We start from the raw sequence: 20,471 nt of genomic DNA on the forward strand, positions 1-20,471 counted from the left end.
AAGATACTTGATATGTTTTCAATTTTCTTAAATTTACCAAGGCTTGATTTGTGATCCAAGATATGATCTATCCTGGAGAATGTTCCATGAGCACTTGAGAAGAAAGTGTATTCTGTTGCTTTTGGATGAAATGTGCTATAAATATCAATTAAGTCCATCTTGTCTAATGTGTAATTTAAGGCTTGTGTTTCCTTATTTATTTTCATTTTGGAGCATCTGTCCATTAGTGAAAGTGGAGTGTTAAAGTCCCCTACTCTTATTGTGTTACTGTGTTACTGTCGATTTCCCCCTTTTTGGCTGTTAGCATTTGCCTTATGTATTGAGGTGCTCCTATGTTGGGTGCATATATATATTTATAATTGTTATATCTTCTTCTTGGATTGATCCCTTGATCATTATGTAGTGTCCTTCTTTGTCTCTTGTAATAGTCTTTATTTTAAAGTCAATTTTGTCTGATATGAGAATTGCTACTCCAGCTTTCCTTTGATGTCCATTTGCATGGAATATCTTTTTCCATCCCCTCACTTTCAGTCTGTATGTGTCCCTAGGTCTGAAGTGGGTCTTTTGTAGATAACATATATATGGGTCTTGTTTTTGTATCCATTCAACCCATCTATGCCTTTTGGTTGGAGCATTTAATCCATTTACATTTAAGGTAATTATTGATATGTATGTTCCTATTACCATTTTCTTAATTGTTTTGGGTTTGTTACTGTAGGTCTTTTCCTTCTCTTGTGTTTCCTGCCTGGAGAAGTTCCTTTAGCCTTTGTTGTAAAGCTGGTTTGGTGGTGCTGAAATCTTTTAGCTTTTGCTTGTCTGTAAAGGTTTTAATTTCTCCATCAAATCTGAATGAGATCCTTGCTGGGTAGAGTAATCTTGGTTGTAGGTTTTTCCCTTTCATCACTATAAATATGTCCTGCCACTCCCTTCTGGCTTGCAGAGTTTCTGCTGAAAGATCAGCTGTTAACCTTATGGAGATTTCCTTGTATGTTATTTGTTGCTTTTCCTTTGCTGCTTTTAATATTTTTTCTTTGTATTTAATTTTTGATAGTTTGATTAATATGTGTCTTGGTGTGTTTCTCCTTGGATTTATCCTGTATGGGACTCTCTGCACTTCCTGGACTTGATTGACTATTTCCTTTAGCATGTTAGGGAAGTTTTCAACTATAATCTCTTGAAATGTCTCAGACCCTTTCTTTTTCTCTTCTTTTTCTGGGACCCTATAGTTCGAATGTTGGTGCATTTAATGTTCTCCCAGAGGTCTCTGAGACTGTCCTCAATTCTTTTCATTCTTTTTTCTTTATTCTGCTCTGGTGTAGTTGTTTCCACTATTTTATATTCCAGGTCACTTATCCGTTCTTCTGCCTCGGTTATTCTTCTATTGATTCCTTGTAGAGAATTTTTAATTTCAGTTATTGTGTTGTTCATCATTGTTTGCTCTTTAGTTCTTCTAGGTCCTTATTAAACATTTCTTGTATTTTCTCCATTCTATTTCCAAGATTTTGGGTCGTCTTTACTATTATTACTCTGAATTCTTTTTCAGGTAGACTGCCTATTTCCTCTGCATTTGTTTGGTCTGGTGGGTTTTTATCTTGCTCCTTCATCTGCTGCATTTCTCTGTCTTATTTTGTTTAACTTACTGTGTTTGGGGTCTCCTTTTCACAGGCTGCAGGTTCGTAGTTCCCATTGTTTTTGGTGTCTGCCCCCAGTGGGTGAGGTTGGTTCAGTGGCTTGTGTTGGTTTCCTGGTGGAGGGGACTGGTGCCTGTGTTCTGGTGGGTGTGGCTGGACCTTGTCTTTCTGGTGGGCAGGGCCACATCCGGTGGTGTGTTTTGGGGTGTCTGTGAACTTAGTATGATTTGGGGCAGCCTCTCTGCTAATGGGTGGGGTTGTGTTCCTGTCTTGCTAGTTGTTTGGCATGGGGCATCCAGCACTGGACCTTGCTGGCCACTGGGTGGATCTGGGACTTAGCGTTGAGACGGAGATCTCTGGGAGGACTCTCACCGATTGGTAGTACGTGGGGCCGGGAGGTCTCTGGTGGACCAATGTCCTGAGCTCAGCTCCCCCACCTCAGAGGCTCAGGTGTGACATCAGGCCAGGGCATCAAGACCCTGTCAGCCACACGGCTCAGAACAAAAGGGAGAAAAAAAGAAAGAAAAATTATAATAATAATAAAATAATTTAAAACATTTTTAAAATTTATTAAAATAAAAAAAATAATTAAAAAAAGAAGAGAGCAACCAAACCAATAAACAAATCTCCAATGATAACAAGCGCTAAAAAGTAAACTAAGATAAACATAAAAATTAGAAACAAATTAGTCGCAGACAGCAAACCCCAAGTCCACCACCTCAGTTTTGCGATGATTCATATTCTATTCAGGTATTCCACAGATGCAGGTACATCAAGTTGATTGTGGGGATTTAATCTGCTGCTCCTGAGGCTGCACGGAGAAATTTCCCTTTCTCTTCTTTGTTTGCACAGCTCCTGGGCTTCAGCTTTGGTTTTGGCCCTGCTCTGTGTGTAGGTCGCCTTCAGGCATCTTTTGGGAAGTCTGGGTCTTCTGCCAGTGTTCAGGAGGTGTTCTGTAGGATTTGTTCCACATGTAGGTGTATTTTTGTTGTACTTGTGGGGAGGAAGGTGATCTCCACGTCTTACTCCTCCGCCATCTTGAAGATCCCCCTCTATTTAGTCTTAAAAATGATAGAAGATTCAAAATAAAAAGGTGTTAGTATTTGTTGAATTTTAAACTAATTTAAGGCCAGAATTTTAGGAATTTTTAGAACTGATAACTTCTTGTTTCAGAGGACATCACCTATTGGCAAACTGTGGTACTGCAGTTTCACTGCATAAAGAGGAAGAGATGATCAGGCAGCCATGGATTTGGAGTCAAAGAGCTGGTAAAGCAGGCAGCTCAGAGAACATGGGGCCCTGGAAGTCTAGAAGGAAATGCTTTCTCTCCTTTCTTCCCATTCCCCTCATTGCTGTGATGTACATTTCTGACAGAGAACCAGAACTATAACCTGAACAAATTACATATTTGTGAATTGTGACTGTTGCTGAAATCTACCACTGGTGTGACATCCTGACCCATTTAGATAGACATTGGATTCAATGAGCCAATTGTCCTTGTGCTAACAGGTAAATTCCTAGCTATCATTAATCTGAAATTAAAGGGGGGAGCATTCATTATAGCATTGCACTTTGATTTTACTTTTGCAGTGCTATAGCTGATAGCATCAGGAAAATAACTTTGCAAATAAAAATGTATCTTTTCTCCCAGGTGGGGCTGGGACAGAAGTGAAGGGAGAGGAAGATGGAATAGGGGGATTCTATGGTCAGTTTGAACATTAGTCTTACTGTGCTGGAAGTAATTCCTGACTCTAACTGCAGAAATTTCATTCTTTTGCAGTGACATAAATGTAGTCTGCTCAGCTGGTTTAGTTTCCATTTATATTTTGTAGCACCCTAGAGCTACTTTTATTCTTTTTAAAGAAGCCAGCAGAAGCCAGCCAGAAGAAATCCTGATAACTTGAGCATGGGAAGGTCCTTAGGATTTTGAGAGCAATCTCTTCTCCCTGCCTTTTAACCTCTTTCCCCTTTGAATGGTATATGTTTCAATGGATGTATTTTTCAGAGTACCTTCCTCTGCATTTTATTTCATCTTATTTAATGGACTTCCTATTAATTAAGAGGGAGAATGAACTAGGAAATAAGCACGGTGTGGAGTTAGAAGTAAGGTAGGGTTGTCCTAAAGGAAATGAAGCTGAAGTTAGAATATGTGCCGGCCCTTCCTTTTATTCTGCTGTCCTAGGCTTTCACTGAAGTTTGTGTTTGGGGACACCCATTTACTCCATGCTGAGTCCCAAAGGGATGTGCACAAGAGCATTTAGAAGGGGAGGATTTGGCACCTGTATGGTGACCCCCAAAGTAAAAATCCAAAAAAGTTTAAAATGTAAAGTATTTTAAAGTAGCACTGTTTTGAAACTCTTTTGGTCGTTCATCCTTGCATAGACATTTTGCAATGCAGGGATCCTGAATTCATCTCACCTGATTCCCCATCCTAGTTGATGTGAGGCTCATTAGACTCTCATCTGACTCAGGGCCACCACGCCCCATGTTTCTTCTCTTTCTTTCCATTACTAGCCTGGTCTCAGTACATTGATGTGGATTCTTATATCATTTTAAAAATATCTTTTCTTCCAGTTCCCCTTGAGCTTCTGTTTTTATCCATTTACTTACAAATAGATTTAATTAGCTTGGAATACTACCCCCAGAATTTCTTAGTTCTTTCCTTCTGTTCTACAGAGAGAGACACAAACTTCATGCTGGTGACAGTGAGACCAATGGGAACTTCAGAGGGGCATGCATTTTCTTGCCAGAAACTGTAAGGAACAGCCTTGAAGAGGAAAGTCGTAGGCACTCTTTAGTCACCACTTCAAGGGGTGAGGTTGCTGGGTAGCTGTCCGTGATGGTTGTGGGGTATGTGCATGCACACACACACACACACACACACACACACACACACTCACTCACATGCACTCACAAACACATACACATCACAGTGACAGATGACCCATTGAAATAATTTCAGAGCTGTTCTGTGGTTGCTACGACAACCAATGCTCTCTTGGCTTTCATCTGGCCATGTGACAGGGACTTTGACGTCAGCCGGAGGCAGAGTCTGTGGCTGAGTCCACACAGGCAAAGGCCTGTGAGAATCTGGTGGATGCTGGCCGCCGCTGCTGCTCTCAACGCTGCTGCCGCTGCTGCTTCTGCGTCCCAGGGGCTGCGGAGCATGGACTGTTAAATCCTGCACTTCTTCTGTGTGAGGTAATTAGTTTGCTTTATATGCAATAGTTAGATGTGTTTGTAGATCATTGTGGTTTTCCCCTCTCTCTTACCTCTTACAAGTTTGTCTTCATGAACAATTATTGTTGTACCAGGAGAAAAATGTGAAGTAGCTTCTGGTTGTTAATTTTGGGTGGAATCTCTGGCATTTGGTTAAATTTGGACTCATGTTCTGTGAAGTAGGTTAAAATATAACCGCCTTTCCTGTTCAACACTTGCTAACATGACATTATTTAGAGATACAGGTTTTGCAGCGTGAGCCAAATATTCCCCGTTGAATTCCAGGAATCCTCCCTTCAGTATTGCTTTGGGTTTAAAGACTCCAGCATAGCCTTGCAATATGTTGCTAACTTTGTTTTTTTTTTTTTTATATTTTCTACCATATTCTGAATCAGCCGAGAGTAGTTTGGTATTTGGTTTCTGTCTTGTCTGTAGCATTCGTAATTAGCAACAATAGGAACGGCGGGAAAGAACATTATACTTTGAAACAAAAGTTGGGGTTCTTCTAGTAAATAAAGTATTCTGAAAATACCAGGGAAAACTGTCAAGAGCTTCCTGTTTAGAGAAAAATAATCCGCAGTATGCCAAGGAAGTTGGGGTGGAACCTCTGACATGTGCTCATGCAGTTGCTTTTTGGTTCTTAGAGCAAAGTGCACATTTTCAGTATCTTCCTCTGAAAATTCAGCTGTGAAGAGAATAGCATTGGATGGTCTTCACTAAGGAGGCATGTAAGCTATTTTTATCTTTAAAAATTGAAATAATTACCTAGAGAAGAAAACAGTAGCCTTAAAACTAAATTATCATTGGTAGATCTACTTTAATTCAAACAGATATAAATAGCCACTAAAAATCGCTCTAGATCTTGAATGAGTAATTTGATAACTGTGATTAATAAAGCTTTTAATCTCTATTCCTATAACAATATATACTGCAAATGGGAGGGGGGTTTGCGTTGTTGTAGTTCATTTCTTTCCCAAGTTTAGTAATTTTGAATTTTCCATTATTGCACACAAGTTGGATGGTTTTTGTAGCTTGTAATTCAACAAAAACCTCCGGTACTGAAGTTGATCGAGCCTAGATTTATAAGCAGGTATCTAAATCTTACAAATTTAACTGGAAAAAAAGGCAAATTTTAGAGCAGCACAAGTAATATACCTACTATTTTGATGAATAGAAAAATAATGGTTTAACTATGTAAATGAAGAATACACATTTTATAGTATGTGAGTTACATATCAATTTTACAGTATGTGAGTTATATATCAATATAGCAAGAATATATTATTCTTTTCTATATTCTTTATTAGTTTCTGAATTCTGATCACCTTTATTTTACTCTTGGAGATGAACATTTTGAACAGTATTTAGCTTCAGTAATAAGTGAATAATTGTGAGTGTATAAATAATTTCTCAATAGCTTTCAGTGAGTGAATATTCATTTAACTTGCTGGCATTTGATATGTCTATTTTTGGCCAGAGTCTCCATGGAGGATTTTCCAAAAAGTCTTAATGTGCTTACACTCGAGGCACATCTACTGAGGCGTTATCTCATTGTTTAATTTATCTCATAATTATAATAACTCAGAGGCCCTATTCTTAACACTCCTAGAAATAATGTTAATTGATTTGCAGAATTTCAAGTGAGCATGAGTAGGACCCGTAGCCAGTAGCACTGTCATTTAAAAGCGGTCTTTGATGGGGTACTTTGATGTTTGCTTCTTTTACTCAAAATAAGGGATTTTCGTTATAGTTTTTCCAGGTAGTGAAGATTTTCTTGATGCTCTCTCTATGTTTTAAAGTTATAAAATGATTGTATTCAGTGCCCTAATAAAACAGACTGGATTTCAGCAATACGAAATGAGTGAATATTTTAGTGTTGATTGGCAAAATGACAATGATAAAGTTTATCATTAGAAGAAAGCAACCTATGCTATGATGGCAGAAGTACTTTAGAATCTACAGGTCTTTTCTTATGGCAAAATAAGGGGAAAAAATGACTCTCATCAGAATCATCTATTTACAGCAATGAGACTGTGTTGATTTCAAGGTCAAGTTTGCTTCAACTTCAAAAGATACTAGCAAGGAATGATTTACTCTAGAAACCTGGATGTTGCATTATTAAATGCTTTATGTACAGTTTCAAGGGATTTTAATCTTTTGGGTGCCATGGACCTCTTTGGCAGGCTGGTGAAGCTTATAGGTTCTTCTTAGAATGATGATTTTAAATGCATGACAAAATATGCAGGATGACAAAGGGAATTACTTTTATTGAAATACATTAACCAAATTTTTAAAATTGTGATGTGTGTGTTGTCAATAATTCACTATTAAATAAAACAAATTAGCAGCAGTTATAATTACTACCATAGTTATATTAACTACCATAATTTTGAAGTAGTGACGAACATAAAAGGTATTTCGAGATGGCTACAGTGACTGTAATGTGATGTGAGAATATCTGTGATTTCTCTTGGCAACAAAACCACAGGTACGGTGGTTTATGCTCTACATTTTAATCTAAATTTTACTTTGAGGTTAGTGAAACTAAAGATAGAATATTTTTCCCATCCAAGTTCCTGGATCCCATGAATTCCCTCCACTCCTGAGTTAAATGATATGTAAGCTTGTGATGCTAAAAGGTCTTGGAACTGCACCGGACAAAATCCACACCACCATTTCCACATTCAGCTCTACCACATCTGATTTTTTCTCTGAATGTGTGAATTTCACAGTATTCTCTAATTTCTCTGTGAAAGGGGTGGTATCCACATCGCTACCAAATTGTAAATTTCTTTTGTTTTCCTCCTTAATCCATAAGTAGGCTTGTGTACTTGGACTGAGCTCATACCTAGTTAGACAGGGGTTAAGAGGAAAAACTTATAGTGTTAACGCAAATTATGCAAGTTAAAACCATGGACCATAGAAGTAAGACTATAGCTATTTACAAAGGGACCTTTATCCAGTCAAAGAAAATAAGCAAGTAGCACTTTCATGAAGAATGCAGGATGTCATATGAGATCGTAGCTGAAGAAATATTCTAGAAGGTACTTTGTGTGCTCACAACAATTGAAATGAGCATTAAAGAATTTATGTCACTTTTCAGTTTGATGTAAAGCACATACATGCGTAAATTGATCAATTGTAATGTAAATTTCAGTTACTCTTGATAGAGCCTGCTGGTTCACCTGTCAGAGGTCCCTGGAACAGGAGACATTCATTCAAAGTGAAATGGGGAGTGGAGACACTTCCCAAGTAATCTGAACGCAAAATCTTATTTGACTTATTGGATATTCAAGAACAACACAGGAAATATTAATATTATTGTTTAGGGTGACTTATATAAGAATTGTCTCATTTCCCACGTCACTCTTAGCTAGCAGAAGATATTGCCTAATTTTCCTCTGCAGCTAACTAAGTGACTTTGCAGTTATTTGGCTGATGTCGTGTATCGCTGCCTTTCCAGCTCTGCATTTAGTCCTTGCATCCTTTCTATTACATCAGCACCATCACCCCAGCATAAGAAAATTGGAGCTATGACATTATGCACAAGCTGGTGTTTAAACTCAATCCAAATCCCTAACATTTGAAATGGAAGCTTAGCAGTTTTTCTTCATGTGTTCTCAGGGGAATTACGAAAGAGGATTTTCCCAAACATTTCTTATTCTTTGGACTAGAAAAGAACACCTTCTTCAGGGGCTTTGAGTGTCTGTGGCACCTTGATAAAGAAACTTGGAAAAAGTCAAAAATCTCGGACTCCAGTTGGAAAGGAATGTGCCATTATTTTTCATGAAATCCACTGTTATTTTAATGGTACCCTGTGATGGAAATCAACTAGAAATAGCATTCCAAAATGCAGTATATTTTATTGTTTCCAGAAGTGATGCCATAAAAGTTAGTGCCCATTAAGACTTCGATACAAAAATTATATGATAAATATTTAAATCCAACGGAGCCATCTACTCCAAACCACAAACAGTCTGTTCTTTTTATTTCTGCAGTGAACTTTAGGGAGTTTTTGGACATATTTCTGTAAATGCCTTTAATTAGAGACATAGCATCCCTTTAAACTTTAGTTTACATTAATGTAAAACATAGTATACTTACATCACACTCAAGTTCTATATTTGATTTTCAAGAAAGAAATCTCTAGTCTGAAAGATAGTCCAGCTGCTGCCTGTCCTAAAAGGAGGATTGTCCGTATTTTCTGATCTCTGAATTCCAGTGAGTGCAGAAAACCAAAGACTGCAAACTGCTTTCATGCCAAGATGAATTCTTTTATGGATGATTCTAGAGTTGCTTGACTTTTATGAATTTAAACCCTACCCATGAGAGGTGAATGTTGAGAAGAGTATTGTACTCTTTGGCTGACGCTCTGCTGACTCCCATAGACTTTCGTGTGATTCATACAACTAAAAGCACGACCACTTTTGTGACGGCCATATTTACAACATCCTTGGAGATAAATTTAAAAATAGCATCCCACAATAGTTATCTGATCCTGTGCCTTCCCACGTTTTACCATGGATAAGGTGAAGCATTAGGTAGCATCACTCAATCAGCAAGCATTTTATCAAGGGGCTACTGCATCCACAGTATCGTAGTAGGCATTTTGGGCTCCTCCCTCATGTGGTCTTTGAGGGATATGCCACTGGCATAAAGAGCCCAAGTTAACTTTATAGACTTCTGACTTTTGTTTGCTTGAGCTTTTATTCAAACATTCAGTCTTTCATGCATTTAATAAGTTTTGAGCACCTACTGTGTGCCAGACATTAGACTAGACACTAGGGATGCTGTGGTGAACAGGACAGACAAGGTCTCTGCCATCATGGAACTTACAGTCTAACTATATGGGGTACCTGCCCAGAGACCTAAGTGTAACAGCAGCCAAGGTTTCTCCCTCACAGGTGTGCTGGCCAGCGTAGTCAAAAAGAGAATCTTCTCTATAAGGGAAAGAAATCAAAACAAAAGAGACAAGCAAACAACCTGGGAACCATTAGATTTTACACCAGAGTCAAACCTTAGAAGAGGCATTCCTCAGCTGGTGAACAGTCAGCCTAATTTGTAAGCAGTCTGTTCATATCAGTGTCAAGGGTTCCAGATCAGTACACCCAGCCCTATTTCCAAAAGCTGTTTGTCCTCTCCTGTTCAGAAGATATATGAGACTGGTAGGGACTGACCTAGAGAATAATTTTCTTTTATGCATATACCCTGCCTTATGCAAATAACAAGAGCCATTTCATCTTATGAAAGGAATCATTAAGTTAGTTGTGCTCAAGCATATCAATCCCATCTTCCCTGTACTCCCCCAGTCAAGATAGGTTCACCGCTCTAATAAATAACCCCAAATCCCAACGGCATAATACAGTACTGTTCCTTTTTCACTCAGCCACAAATCAGATTTGGGAGACAGGCTCTGCTCCATGCAGTAATCCAGGGATTCAGGCTCCTTCCATCTAGTTAAACTGATCTGGGGACAAATCCCGTCTCTACCACTTGCAGGTGTCACTTTGGGCAAGTTACCAAAGTCACAGTTTTATTACCTGGATAATATTAGTACCTACCTTATAGATTTTTAAGTCAGTTTACTTGGCATGGTAACTGACAGGTATTAGGTACTCAATAATGTGAACTGTTATCATTCATTTTCTACCCCTGGTAGTGCTGCCACCACCACTGTCCCCCCAGGAACCAGGAAGTACCACTGCCGAAGTTGGAGGACGTGTATCCCTGGTGTCATGAGAACAGCTGACACTTAGAGAGCTAGATAGTCTTCTAAGCTTTTTTCAAAATAACTATTGTTTTTTCTTCACAACATCCCAATTTTATAAATGAGGAAACTAAGGAACAGAGAGCTTGAGCACATTGTCCAGCATCACACAAGTATATAACAGAGCTCTGGGAATTTGGCTCTAGAGTCACTATGCTGTATTACCTTTTAAGCTGGAATATTTTTTCTAGAAAAAATATTTTTTCTAGAAGTAATGTTATATGTTGTGGCAGATTGTACACTATTGTGGGATGCTATTTTTAAATTTCTCTCCAATTTCTCTCCAATTTATAATTTATAATTTCTCTCCAATTATATCTATAATTTCTCTCCAATTATATCTATATCTCTCCAATTCTCAATTTATAATTTCTCTCCAATTATATCTACTCCCCCTTGCTCTTCTGGAATATTGCTACTCTCCCTCAAGAGGTGGAGTCTATTGCCTTCCCCTTGAACCCACATGAGCTTTGTGATTGGTCCAACTGATAGAGCACAGTGAGAACAATGCTAGATGACTTCCAAGGCTGGATTTGAAAAAGAATTCAATTTTTTTTTTCTCTCGGCTATTCTTTGTTTCTCTTACACATGACATTTGCCCTTGGAAACCAGCCACCATGAGGAAGCCCAGACCATATAGGGGGGCCATATGTAGGTTTCAGCCAACACCTCCAGCTAGGATCTCAGCCAGACAACCAGCATCAACTGCCAGAAATGTGAGTGGGCAAGCCTTCCGAGGATTCCAGGCCCCAGCCCCAGGTCCCCCTTACCCTTCCTGATGCCAAGTGAACCAGAGATGAACTGTCCCTGCTGAGCCACGCCCTAAATTGCAGATTCATGTGCAAAATAAAAATTGTTGTTGTTTTAAGTCCATAAATTTTAGAATTATTTCTTAGGCAACCAGAGTAACTGGAATGTATGGGGTAATTAGAAATTACTAAAATACCTGTGTAAAGGACTAAACTGTAAGTACATGTAGATTAAATAGGTTTTGGGGATTTGGCATAAGTATCTAACCTAATTAAAATAATTTCTGGAGGAAAATATATTTCAGTTACCAATTAAATTACAAATGGGCTTTGGGTACATATCCTGTTCATAAATTTGGAAGAGAGTCCCTACATAGTAATGCTATTGCTGGTTCTAGGAGAAGATTTGGGCTACACTGCGATGGACTGTATGCATTAGTGAAATCTCCCTCGTTGCCTCCTCCTGGCTGGGACCCTCTCGACAGGAGATTCCTGTGTAGATAGCAGTACTTGTGCCATTTTCCCTTGGTCACTGGTTAGTCTCTGTATCTGCTTTTGTCTCTCTCACACCTACTCTGTCTAATCTGCTGCCTAGTTTTCTATTGTTAGATCCTGCTGTCTCCTTGACACTCTCTTTTGGCCCATTTCCAATGCTTCTAAACCTATTTTTCTGCTCTAATGATTTATAGTAAAGCTAGGGGATTTCTCTCGGCCAGGTAAGATTTAGCTCATTCAGCAAAGTCTTTTTTTCTTTTAGTAAAGCTGCCAAAATGGCAGCTGTCCCACTGGCTTGCGGCTCCATGTGTTGGTCAAACCGAGTATTTGAAATACTCAGAAATGTAGTCCTTAGGTCCTGACTCAAGGAAGCATCTCTGTCTCTTCTGCTGCAGAGAAATCAATACCCCTGACTTTCTTCTTGCTTAAACGTCACCCTATCCTGAGGGTCTTCCCACCTTCCCTTTAAGAAGGCTAATTGGTTTGTTCACTTTTGCTGTATTCATTCAACATGTATTAATTCCATATAGTGGGCCCTGTTGTTGAGCACCTATGAAAAGATTTCCTTTGTGTCCAAGGACTGGTAAGGTTCCTCCAGTTGTCTCTCATTTGCTCACCACTAACACCAGGCAGATGTGGTCCAGTCACCTAGACCTTTTAGTGACCAACACATGTCTCACCTCACCCAAAATGTCCCAGCTAAGTAGGATACTACGAGGGTAACATAGGACCAGCCAGTCTTTGAAAGGGTTACAGTCTAGTTGGGGAGGCCGGACAGCATATGCAACTGAGGTCCAGAGCTTTGTCTTCCACGCTGGGTACAACTTCTTATAGTGCCTAGTGTAGCACTGGACACATAGTAACCACTTATTAAATCTGTGGTAGGTGGTTAATGAATACATTAACTATGAAAGGGTATATGGCATTGAGATGACTTCAGAGGGGAAGTGAACTTTGAGTTGGGCTTCAAAAGATACAGAATATTTGGCATGACCAGGAGTGAAAGGATTGCTCATGAATAAGAAACATCATAAGTACATTCCTAGTAACAGAAGTAGACACTCACCCATCTGAGATCAAGAAAATGGCTGGGAAAAAACAAAATGTACAACCTGTAAGGTGGGTCTGTGGAGGACCTAGAATTTATCAATTTAAAACAAACTGGGGACTTCCCTGGTGACGAAGTGGTTAAGAATCCACCTGCCACTGCAGGGGACATGGGTTCGAGCCCTGGTCCAGGAAGATCCTACATGCCACAGAGCAGCTAAGCCCGTGCACCACAACTACTGAGCCCACGCACCACAACTACTGAAGCCCGTGTGCCTAGAGCCTGTGCTCTGCAACAAGAGAAGCCACCACAATGAGAAGCCCGCACACTGCAACAAAGAGTAGCCCCCGCTCGCCGCAACTAAAGAAAGCCCGCGTGCAGCAACGAAGACCCAACGCAGCCAAAAATAAACAAACAAATAAATAATAATTTTAAAAAACTGGATTTGATCTGACAGCAAGAAGCTAGTGAAAGTTTGGGAGCAGGTAAGTGATACATGTGTCAAGTGGTATTATAATAGTTTAATAACCCTGTTTCCTTTTGCTTTAGACAGCTTATTTTAATTACGAATATGTGCTAAATGATTCCTTTTCCTCCATTTTTCTCATACAAAAGTTCTAACTTCTTAAATTAAAAAAAATGTGAATTCTTTTCTGCCCTCAATACTGTGTAAATGGCTTTTAACTTTAGCTGGGTGATATCTGTATGGAGAGCTATGTTAACTTCATATTTTAAAAGAATATAATCTACTATTTAACAAAGTCACATTCACATAAAACCCAAACCAACTGAAAATTCAAACCTTCATAACGTTTTCTGTAGAACTATACTATAATGATAATTGATATTCATTGTGAACCCCCTGGGACATTGCACCGTTATTCTGATAAATCTTTTGATTAAGTCATCAGTGAAAGACTTAACTATGGTTCAGTGAAGTTTTAATTTTAAGTTGGTAGTACATTTCATTGTATCTCAACTCTTTGAAAACTGGCCATCAATATATGTGTTTGGCAGCTATCAGAATATTCTTAATCAGAACATCCCATTCTCAAGAAACATATTTGTAAGTTATACATGCCAAAGTGTGTATAATAGTTATGTACAGTAAAAAGAATGTTAGAAAATAAATGCCTGTGTACTTAACAGAAACACCACTGGTTAATCCTTCTGGTGATATCTAAGGTCACACGTTGATATTGATGATGACTTCACCACAGCACCATGCAGGTTAGTACTGTATCTAAAGTCCAATGCCTCATGGGAATTGAATCTGTGATATAATTTTAAAATCTCCAATCACATAAAGATTTTAAGCCAGTTGAGAGGAGTACTTGTCTCAGTCTCTGATGGAGAGTAAAGGTGTGCTTTACACTTGTACACAGACCATCACTCACCATAGCTCCTGGCAGCCATGCAGATTGGAAATCGATTTCTATTTCCTGAGGCCATTGCCCACGTTGATGTTCCTTGCTACCTCCTGGCCATTCACTCCTGAATGGCCATGGAACACTTGGTGAGCCTGAGCTCTCTTATAAGGCCAACTGCTGAGGGTAGTTAAAGCAAACCATTCACTCTCTTGGGGGTTTTCTTTATAGAGAGCTTGAACAGAAATTTAAGTGGAAGTTATAGTTTTCATGAAATTATTTTCTGGCATATCCCAAGGATGTTTTCACAAAATAGAAGCTATTTAAGAAAGATGCAACCTCTGGTCCAAATTCCGTTTTGTATATAAAAGTAACTGTCACTAGAATCTGCTATGCTCACCTCCAAATTGCTGGCCAACTTCCAGCTTTAAAAACCCAATCCATTGCTCTTCAGAAAAGAATTCTCTTCCTCCTCGTGCCCTCAAAACAGGCTAGGGATTAATACCAAGACTGACCAAAAGGCCTAACTGCTCCATCAACAGTGTCACCAAGAGGATTACTTTGTTAAAGGTGCAAAATTTAGTTATGCTATGGGTTGACAAAAAGATGCTGATTTGGGGATACTGTAAACAAAGGAGAGGTCTCATGAAATCGTGTTAAATCATATCTAGATTTAAGAAACAGGGACTTTTTAGTGTGGTAAAATATACATAACATAAAATTAACCATTTTAACCATTGTAAGTGTACAATTCAGTGGCGTTAAGTACATTCACATTGTCGTGCAACCATCACTACCACACATCTCCAGAACTTTTTCATCTTCCCAAACCAAAACTCTGTATCCATTAAACACTAACTCTCCATCCTTCTCCCCCCTACCCCCAGCCCCCGCCTCAGGGCCTGGCAACCATCATTCTACTTTCTTTAAACAGGGACATTTTAAGGAAGTTTGAAATAAACCTATGATTCCTCTTTCTTTTGTATGAAGTCTTCAATTAATAAAGTCCCTGTTAGGACTTCCCTGGTGGCACAGTGGTTAAGAATCTGCCTGCCAATGCAGGGGACACGGGTTCGAGCCCTGGTCCAGGAAGATCCCACATGCCGTGGAGCAACTAAGCCCATGTGGCCACAACTACTGAGCCTGTGCTCTAGAGCCTGAGAGCCACAACTACTGAGCCTGCGTACCACAACTACTGAAGCCCTCGAACCTAGAGCCCGTGCTTTGCAATCAGAAGCCCGCGTGCCGCAAGGGAGAGTAGCCCCTGCTCGCCACAACTAGAGGAAGCCTGTGCACAGTAACGAAGACCCAATGCAGCCATAAATAAATAAATAAGTAAGTAAGTAAACGAATAAATAAATAAATAAATTCCCTGTTAAAAGTCCCCAAATAATTGGAAATTTCTTAGGTTTACACTGAGCAAAGTTTACACAAAGTTCCACGATGCAGAGATTTCAGACATACATGTTTTCAACCCACCTACTTAAACCATATTCAATACAATTTTTATATAATCACTTAGCTTGCCACCTTGCTTGTCAAAGGGAAAGCCATGGAACCTGAGATTTTCTGGTCCCAGTAATATTCTCAAATAGTCCTATATTAGTTTTCTATTCTAAGAAACTTAAGTATAGAATAAATATATGTTTATGATAGAACATTCAGAAAATACAGAAGAATATGAAGAAGAAAATAAACCTCACTTTTAATATTCTACTGCCTAAAATAGCCACTATTAATATTTTTAAATTAAAAAGCATTATATTTCATTTTACTTCACTTCAACAGAAGAAAAAGAACCCTGAAATGAACTCAAGCATTTGAACTTCAGATAACTGTTTCTTTAAAGCAGGAATTAACGAGTTTTAACTAAATTAAATTGCCAATTAAAAATTGAAATTCAATCGAACAGTAAGAGGTTGAGGAATCAATGTTTCTTAAAAACTAATTGTTTCTTAATGGGTATGGGTTTATATTTTCAGTTAGTAAAGCTTAATTTACAATCTCATAAAGATCAGAAAATATCAGGGATAATCAAAAATACCTTTGGGGAAATAAAAAGTTTTTAACCAGAGATCACCTTTAGGAATGGTCTCCTGGGGAAAAAGTAGATTAAAAAGTTAATATGTAAGGATTATAGTTCCTAAAGTCAGAACCACTTTCAAAAGGAAAACTAAATCATACAGTAGGGAAGCAGTTACTTTACCCAGTGGCCTAGAACTCACAGAGAATTTAGAGGAATTCACTATATTTATTGACCCTCTCCCTTGACCATAGAGGTTTAACTTTAATTACTTCAGACACCAGTGGGGTTTTTTTTTAATGACATTTTATTTATTTATTTATTTGTTAACATCTTTATTAGAGTATAATTGCTTTACAATGGTGTGTTAGTTGCTGCTGTATGACAAAGTTAATCAGCTATATGTATACATATATCCCCATATCGCCTCCCTCTTGTGTCTCCCTCCCACCGTCCTTATCCCACCCCTCTAGGTGGTCATAAAGCACGAGCTGATCTCCCTGTGCTATGCAGCTGCTTCCCACTAGCTATCTATTTTACATTTGGTAGTGTATATATGTCAATGCTGCTCTCTCACTTGGTCCCAGCTTACCCTTCCCCCTCCCCGTGTCTGCAAGTCCATTCTCTACATCTGCGTCTTTATTCCTGTCCTGCCTCAGGTTCATTAGAAACTTTTTTTTTTTTTTTTTTAGATTCTATGTATATGTGTTACCATACGGTATTTGTTTTTCTCTTTCTGACTTACTTCACTCTGTATGACAGACTCTAGGTCCATCCACCTCACTACAAATAACTCAATTTTGTTTCTTTTTATGGCTGAGTAATATTCTATTGTATATATGTGCCACATATTCTTTATCATTCATCTGTTGATGGACACTTAGGTTGCTTCCATGTCCTGGCTATTGTAAATAGTGCCGCAATGAACACTGTGGTACATGTCTCTATTTGAATTATGGTTTTCTCAGGGTATATGCCCAGTAGTGGGATTGCTGGGTCATATGGTGGTTCTATTTTTAGTTTTTTAAAGAACCTCCATACTGTTCTTCATAGTGGCTGTATCAATTTACATTCCCACCAACAGTGCAAGAGGGTTCCCTTTTCTCCACACCCTCTCCAGCATTCATTGTTTGTAGATTTTTTGATGATGGCTGTTCTGACTGGTGTGAGGTGATATCTCATTGTAGCTTTCATTTGCATTTCTCTAATGATTGGTGATGTTGAACACACTTTCATGTGTTTGCTGGCAATCTGTATATCTCCTTTGGAGAAATGTCTATTTAGGTCTTCTGCCCATTTTTGGATTGGGTTGTTTGTTTTTTTGATATTGCGCTACACGAGCTGCTTGTAAATTTTGGAGATTAATCCTTTGTCAGTTGTTTCGTTTGCAAGTATTTTCTCCCATTCTGAGGTTTGTCTTTTCATCTTGTTTATGGTTTCCTTTGCTGTGCAAAAGCTTTTAAGTTTCATTAGGTCCCATTTGTTTAATTTCCATTTCTCTAGGAGGTGGGTCAAAAAGGATCTTGCTGTGATTTATGTCATAGAGTGTTCTGCCTATGTTTTCCTCTAAGAGTTTGATAGTGTCTGACCTTACATTTAGGTCTTTAATCCATTTTGAGTTTATTTTTGTGTATGGTGTTCGGAAGTGTTCTAATTTCATCTTTTACATGTAGCTGTCCAGTTTTCCCAGCACCACTTATTGAAGAGGCTGTCTTCTCTCCATTGTATATTCTTGCCTCCTTTATGAAAGATAAGGTGACCATATGTGCGTGGGTTTATCTCTCGGCTCTCTATACTGTTGCATTGATCTATATTTCTATTTTTGTGCCAGTACCATACTGTCTTGATTACTATAGCTTTGTAATATAGTCTGAAGTCTGGGCGCCTGATTCCTCCAACTCCATTTTTCTTTCTCAAGATTGCTTTGGCTATTCGGGGTCTTTTGTGTTTCCATACAAATTGTGAAATTTTTTGTTCTAATTCTGTGAAAAATGCCATTGGTAGCTTGACAGGGATCGCATTGACTCTGCAGATTGCTTTGGGTAGTGTAGTCATTTTCACAATGTAGATTCTTCCTTTCCAAGAACATGGTATATCTCTCCATCTGTTTGTATCGTCTTTAATTTCTCTCATCAGTGTCTTACAGTTTTCTGCATACAGGTCTTCTGTCTTCTTAGGTAGGTTTCTTCCTTGGTATTTTATTCTTTTTGTTGCAATGGTAAATGGGAGTGTTTCCTTCATTTCTCTTTCAGATATTTTGTCATTAGTGTATAGGAATGCAAGAGATTTTTGTGCATTAATTCTGTATCCTGCTACTTTACCAAATTCATTGATTAGCTCTAGTAGTTTTCTGGTAGCATCTTTAGGATTCTCTATGTATAGTTTCATGTCATCTGCAAACTGTGACAGTTTTATTTCTTCTTTTCTGATTTGGATTCCTTTTATTTCTTTTTCATCTCTGATTGCTGTGGCTAAAACTTCCAAAACTATGTTGAACAATAGTGGTGAGGGTGGGCAACCTTGTCTTTTTCCTGATCTTAGAGGAAATGGTTTCAGTTTTTCACCATTGAGAATGATGTTGGCTGTGGGTTTGTCATATATGGCCTTCATTCTGTTGAGGTAAGTTCCCTCTATGCCTACTTTCTGGAGAGTGTTTATCATAAATAGGTGTTGAATTTTGTTGAAAGCTTGTTCTGCATCTACTGAGATTATCATATGGTTTTTATCCTTCAGTTTGTTAATACAGTGTATCACATTGATTGATTTGCATATATTGAAGAATCCTTGCATTCCTGGGATAAGCCCCACTTGATCATGGTGTATGATTCTTTTAATGTGCTGCTGGATTCTGTTTGCTAGTGTTTTGTTGAGGATTTTTGCATCTATGTTCATCAGTGATATTGGCCTGTACTTTCTTTTTTTGTGACATCTTTGTCTGGTTTTGGTATCAGGGTGATGGTGGCCTTGTAGAATGAGTTTGGGAGTGTTCCTCTCTCTGCTATATTTTGAAAGAGTTTGAGAAGGATAGGTGTTAGCTCTTCTCTAAATGTTTGATAGAATTTGCCTGTGAATCCATCTTGTCCTGGGTTTTTGTTTGTTGGGAAATTTTTAATCACAATCTCAATTTCAGTGCTTGTGATTGGTCTGTTTATATTTTCTATTTCTTCCTGGGTCAGTCTTGGAAGGTTGTGCTTTTCTAAGAATTTGTCCATTTCTTCCAGATTGTCCATTTTATTGGCATATAGTTGCTTGTAGTAATCTCTCATGATCCTTTGTATTTCTGCAGTGTCAGTTGTTACTTCTCCTTTTTCATTTCTAATTCTATTGATTTGAGTCTTCTCCCTTTTTTTCTTGATGAGTCTGGCTTATCAATTTTGTTTATCTTCTCAAAGAACCAACTTTTAGTTTTATTCATCTTCGCTATTGTTTTCTTCATTTCTTTTTCATTGATTTCTGATCTGATCTTTATGATTTCTTTCCTTCTGCTAACTTTGGGGGTTTTTTTGTTGTTCTTCTTCTTCTTTCTCTAATTGCTTTAGGTGTAAGGTTAGATTGTTTATTTGAGATTTTTCTTGTTTCTTGAGGTAGGATTGTATTGCTATAAACTTCCCTTTTAGAACTGCTTTTGCTGCATCCCATAGGTTTTGGGTCATCGTGTTTTCATTGTCATTAGTTTCTAGGTATTTCTTGTTTTCCTCTTTTTCTTTGGTGATCTCTTGTTTATTTAGTAGCAAATTGTTTAGCCTCCATGTGTTTGTATTTTTTACAGTTTTTTTCCTGTAATTGATATCTAGTCTCAGCCTTGTAGTCAGAAAAGATACTTGATATGATTTCAATTTTCTCAAATTTACCAAGGCTTGATTTGTGACCCAAGATATGATCTATCCTGGAGAATGTTCCATGTGCACTTGAGAAGAAAGTGTATTCTGTTGTTTTTGGATGGAATGTCCTATAAATATCAGTTAAGTCCATCTTGTTTATGTATCATTTAAAGCTTGTGTTTCCTTATTTACTTTCATTTTGGATGATCTGTGCATTGGTGAAAGTGGGGTGTTAAAGTCCCCTACTATTATTGTGTTACTGTCGATTTCCCCTTTTATGGCTGTTAGCATTTGCCTTATGTATTGAGGTGCTCCTATGTTGGGTGCATAAATATTTACAATTACCAGTGG

At 38.3% G+C, this 20,471-nt stretch overlaps 1 protein-coding gene across 8 annotated transcripts in view; it reads left to right on the top strand.

Moving 5' to 3' along the window:
* NCALD (neurocalcin delta) overlaps window positions 1-20,471 on the top strand; it is a 435,622-nt gene that overhangs the window by 351,747 nt on the left and 63,404 nt on the right. Inside the window, exon 1 of one of the 8 annotated variants that reach the window (XM_082364496.1) lies at window positions 4,649-4,832. The exons of 6 other annotated variants lie outside the window; for them this stretch is intronic. The gene's annotated coding sequence lies outside the window, so the exon portion shown is untranslated. Of the gene's footprint in view, window positions 1-4,648; window positions 4,833-4,917; window positions 5,575-20,471 lie in introns of those variants that run through there. One more of the 8 variants, XM_082364497.1, reaches the window with a different exon arrangement.

Source organism: Balaenoptera borealis (assembly GCF_965194805.1).
Source record: "Balaenoptera borealis genome assembly, chromosome: 17".
In the NCBI taxonomy this organism is placed as follows: Eukaryota; Metazoa; Chordata; class Mammalia; order Artiodactyla; family Balaenopteridae; genus Balaenoptera; species Balaenoptera borealis.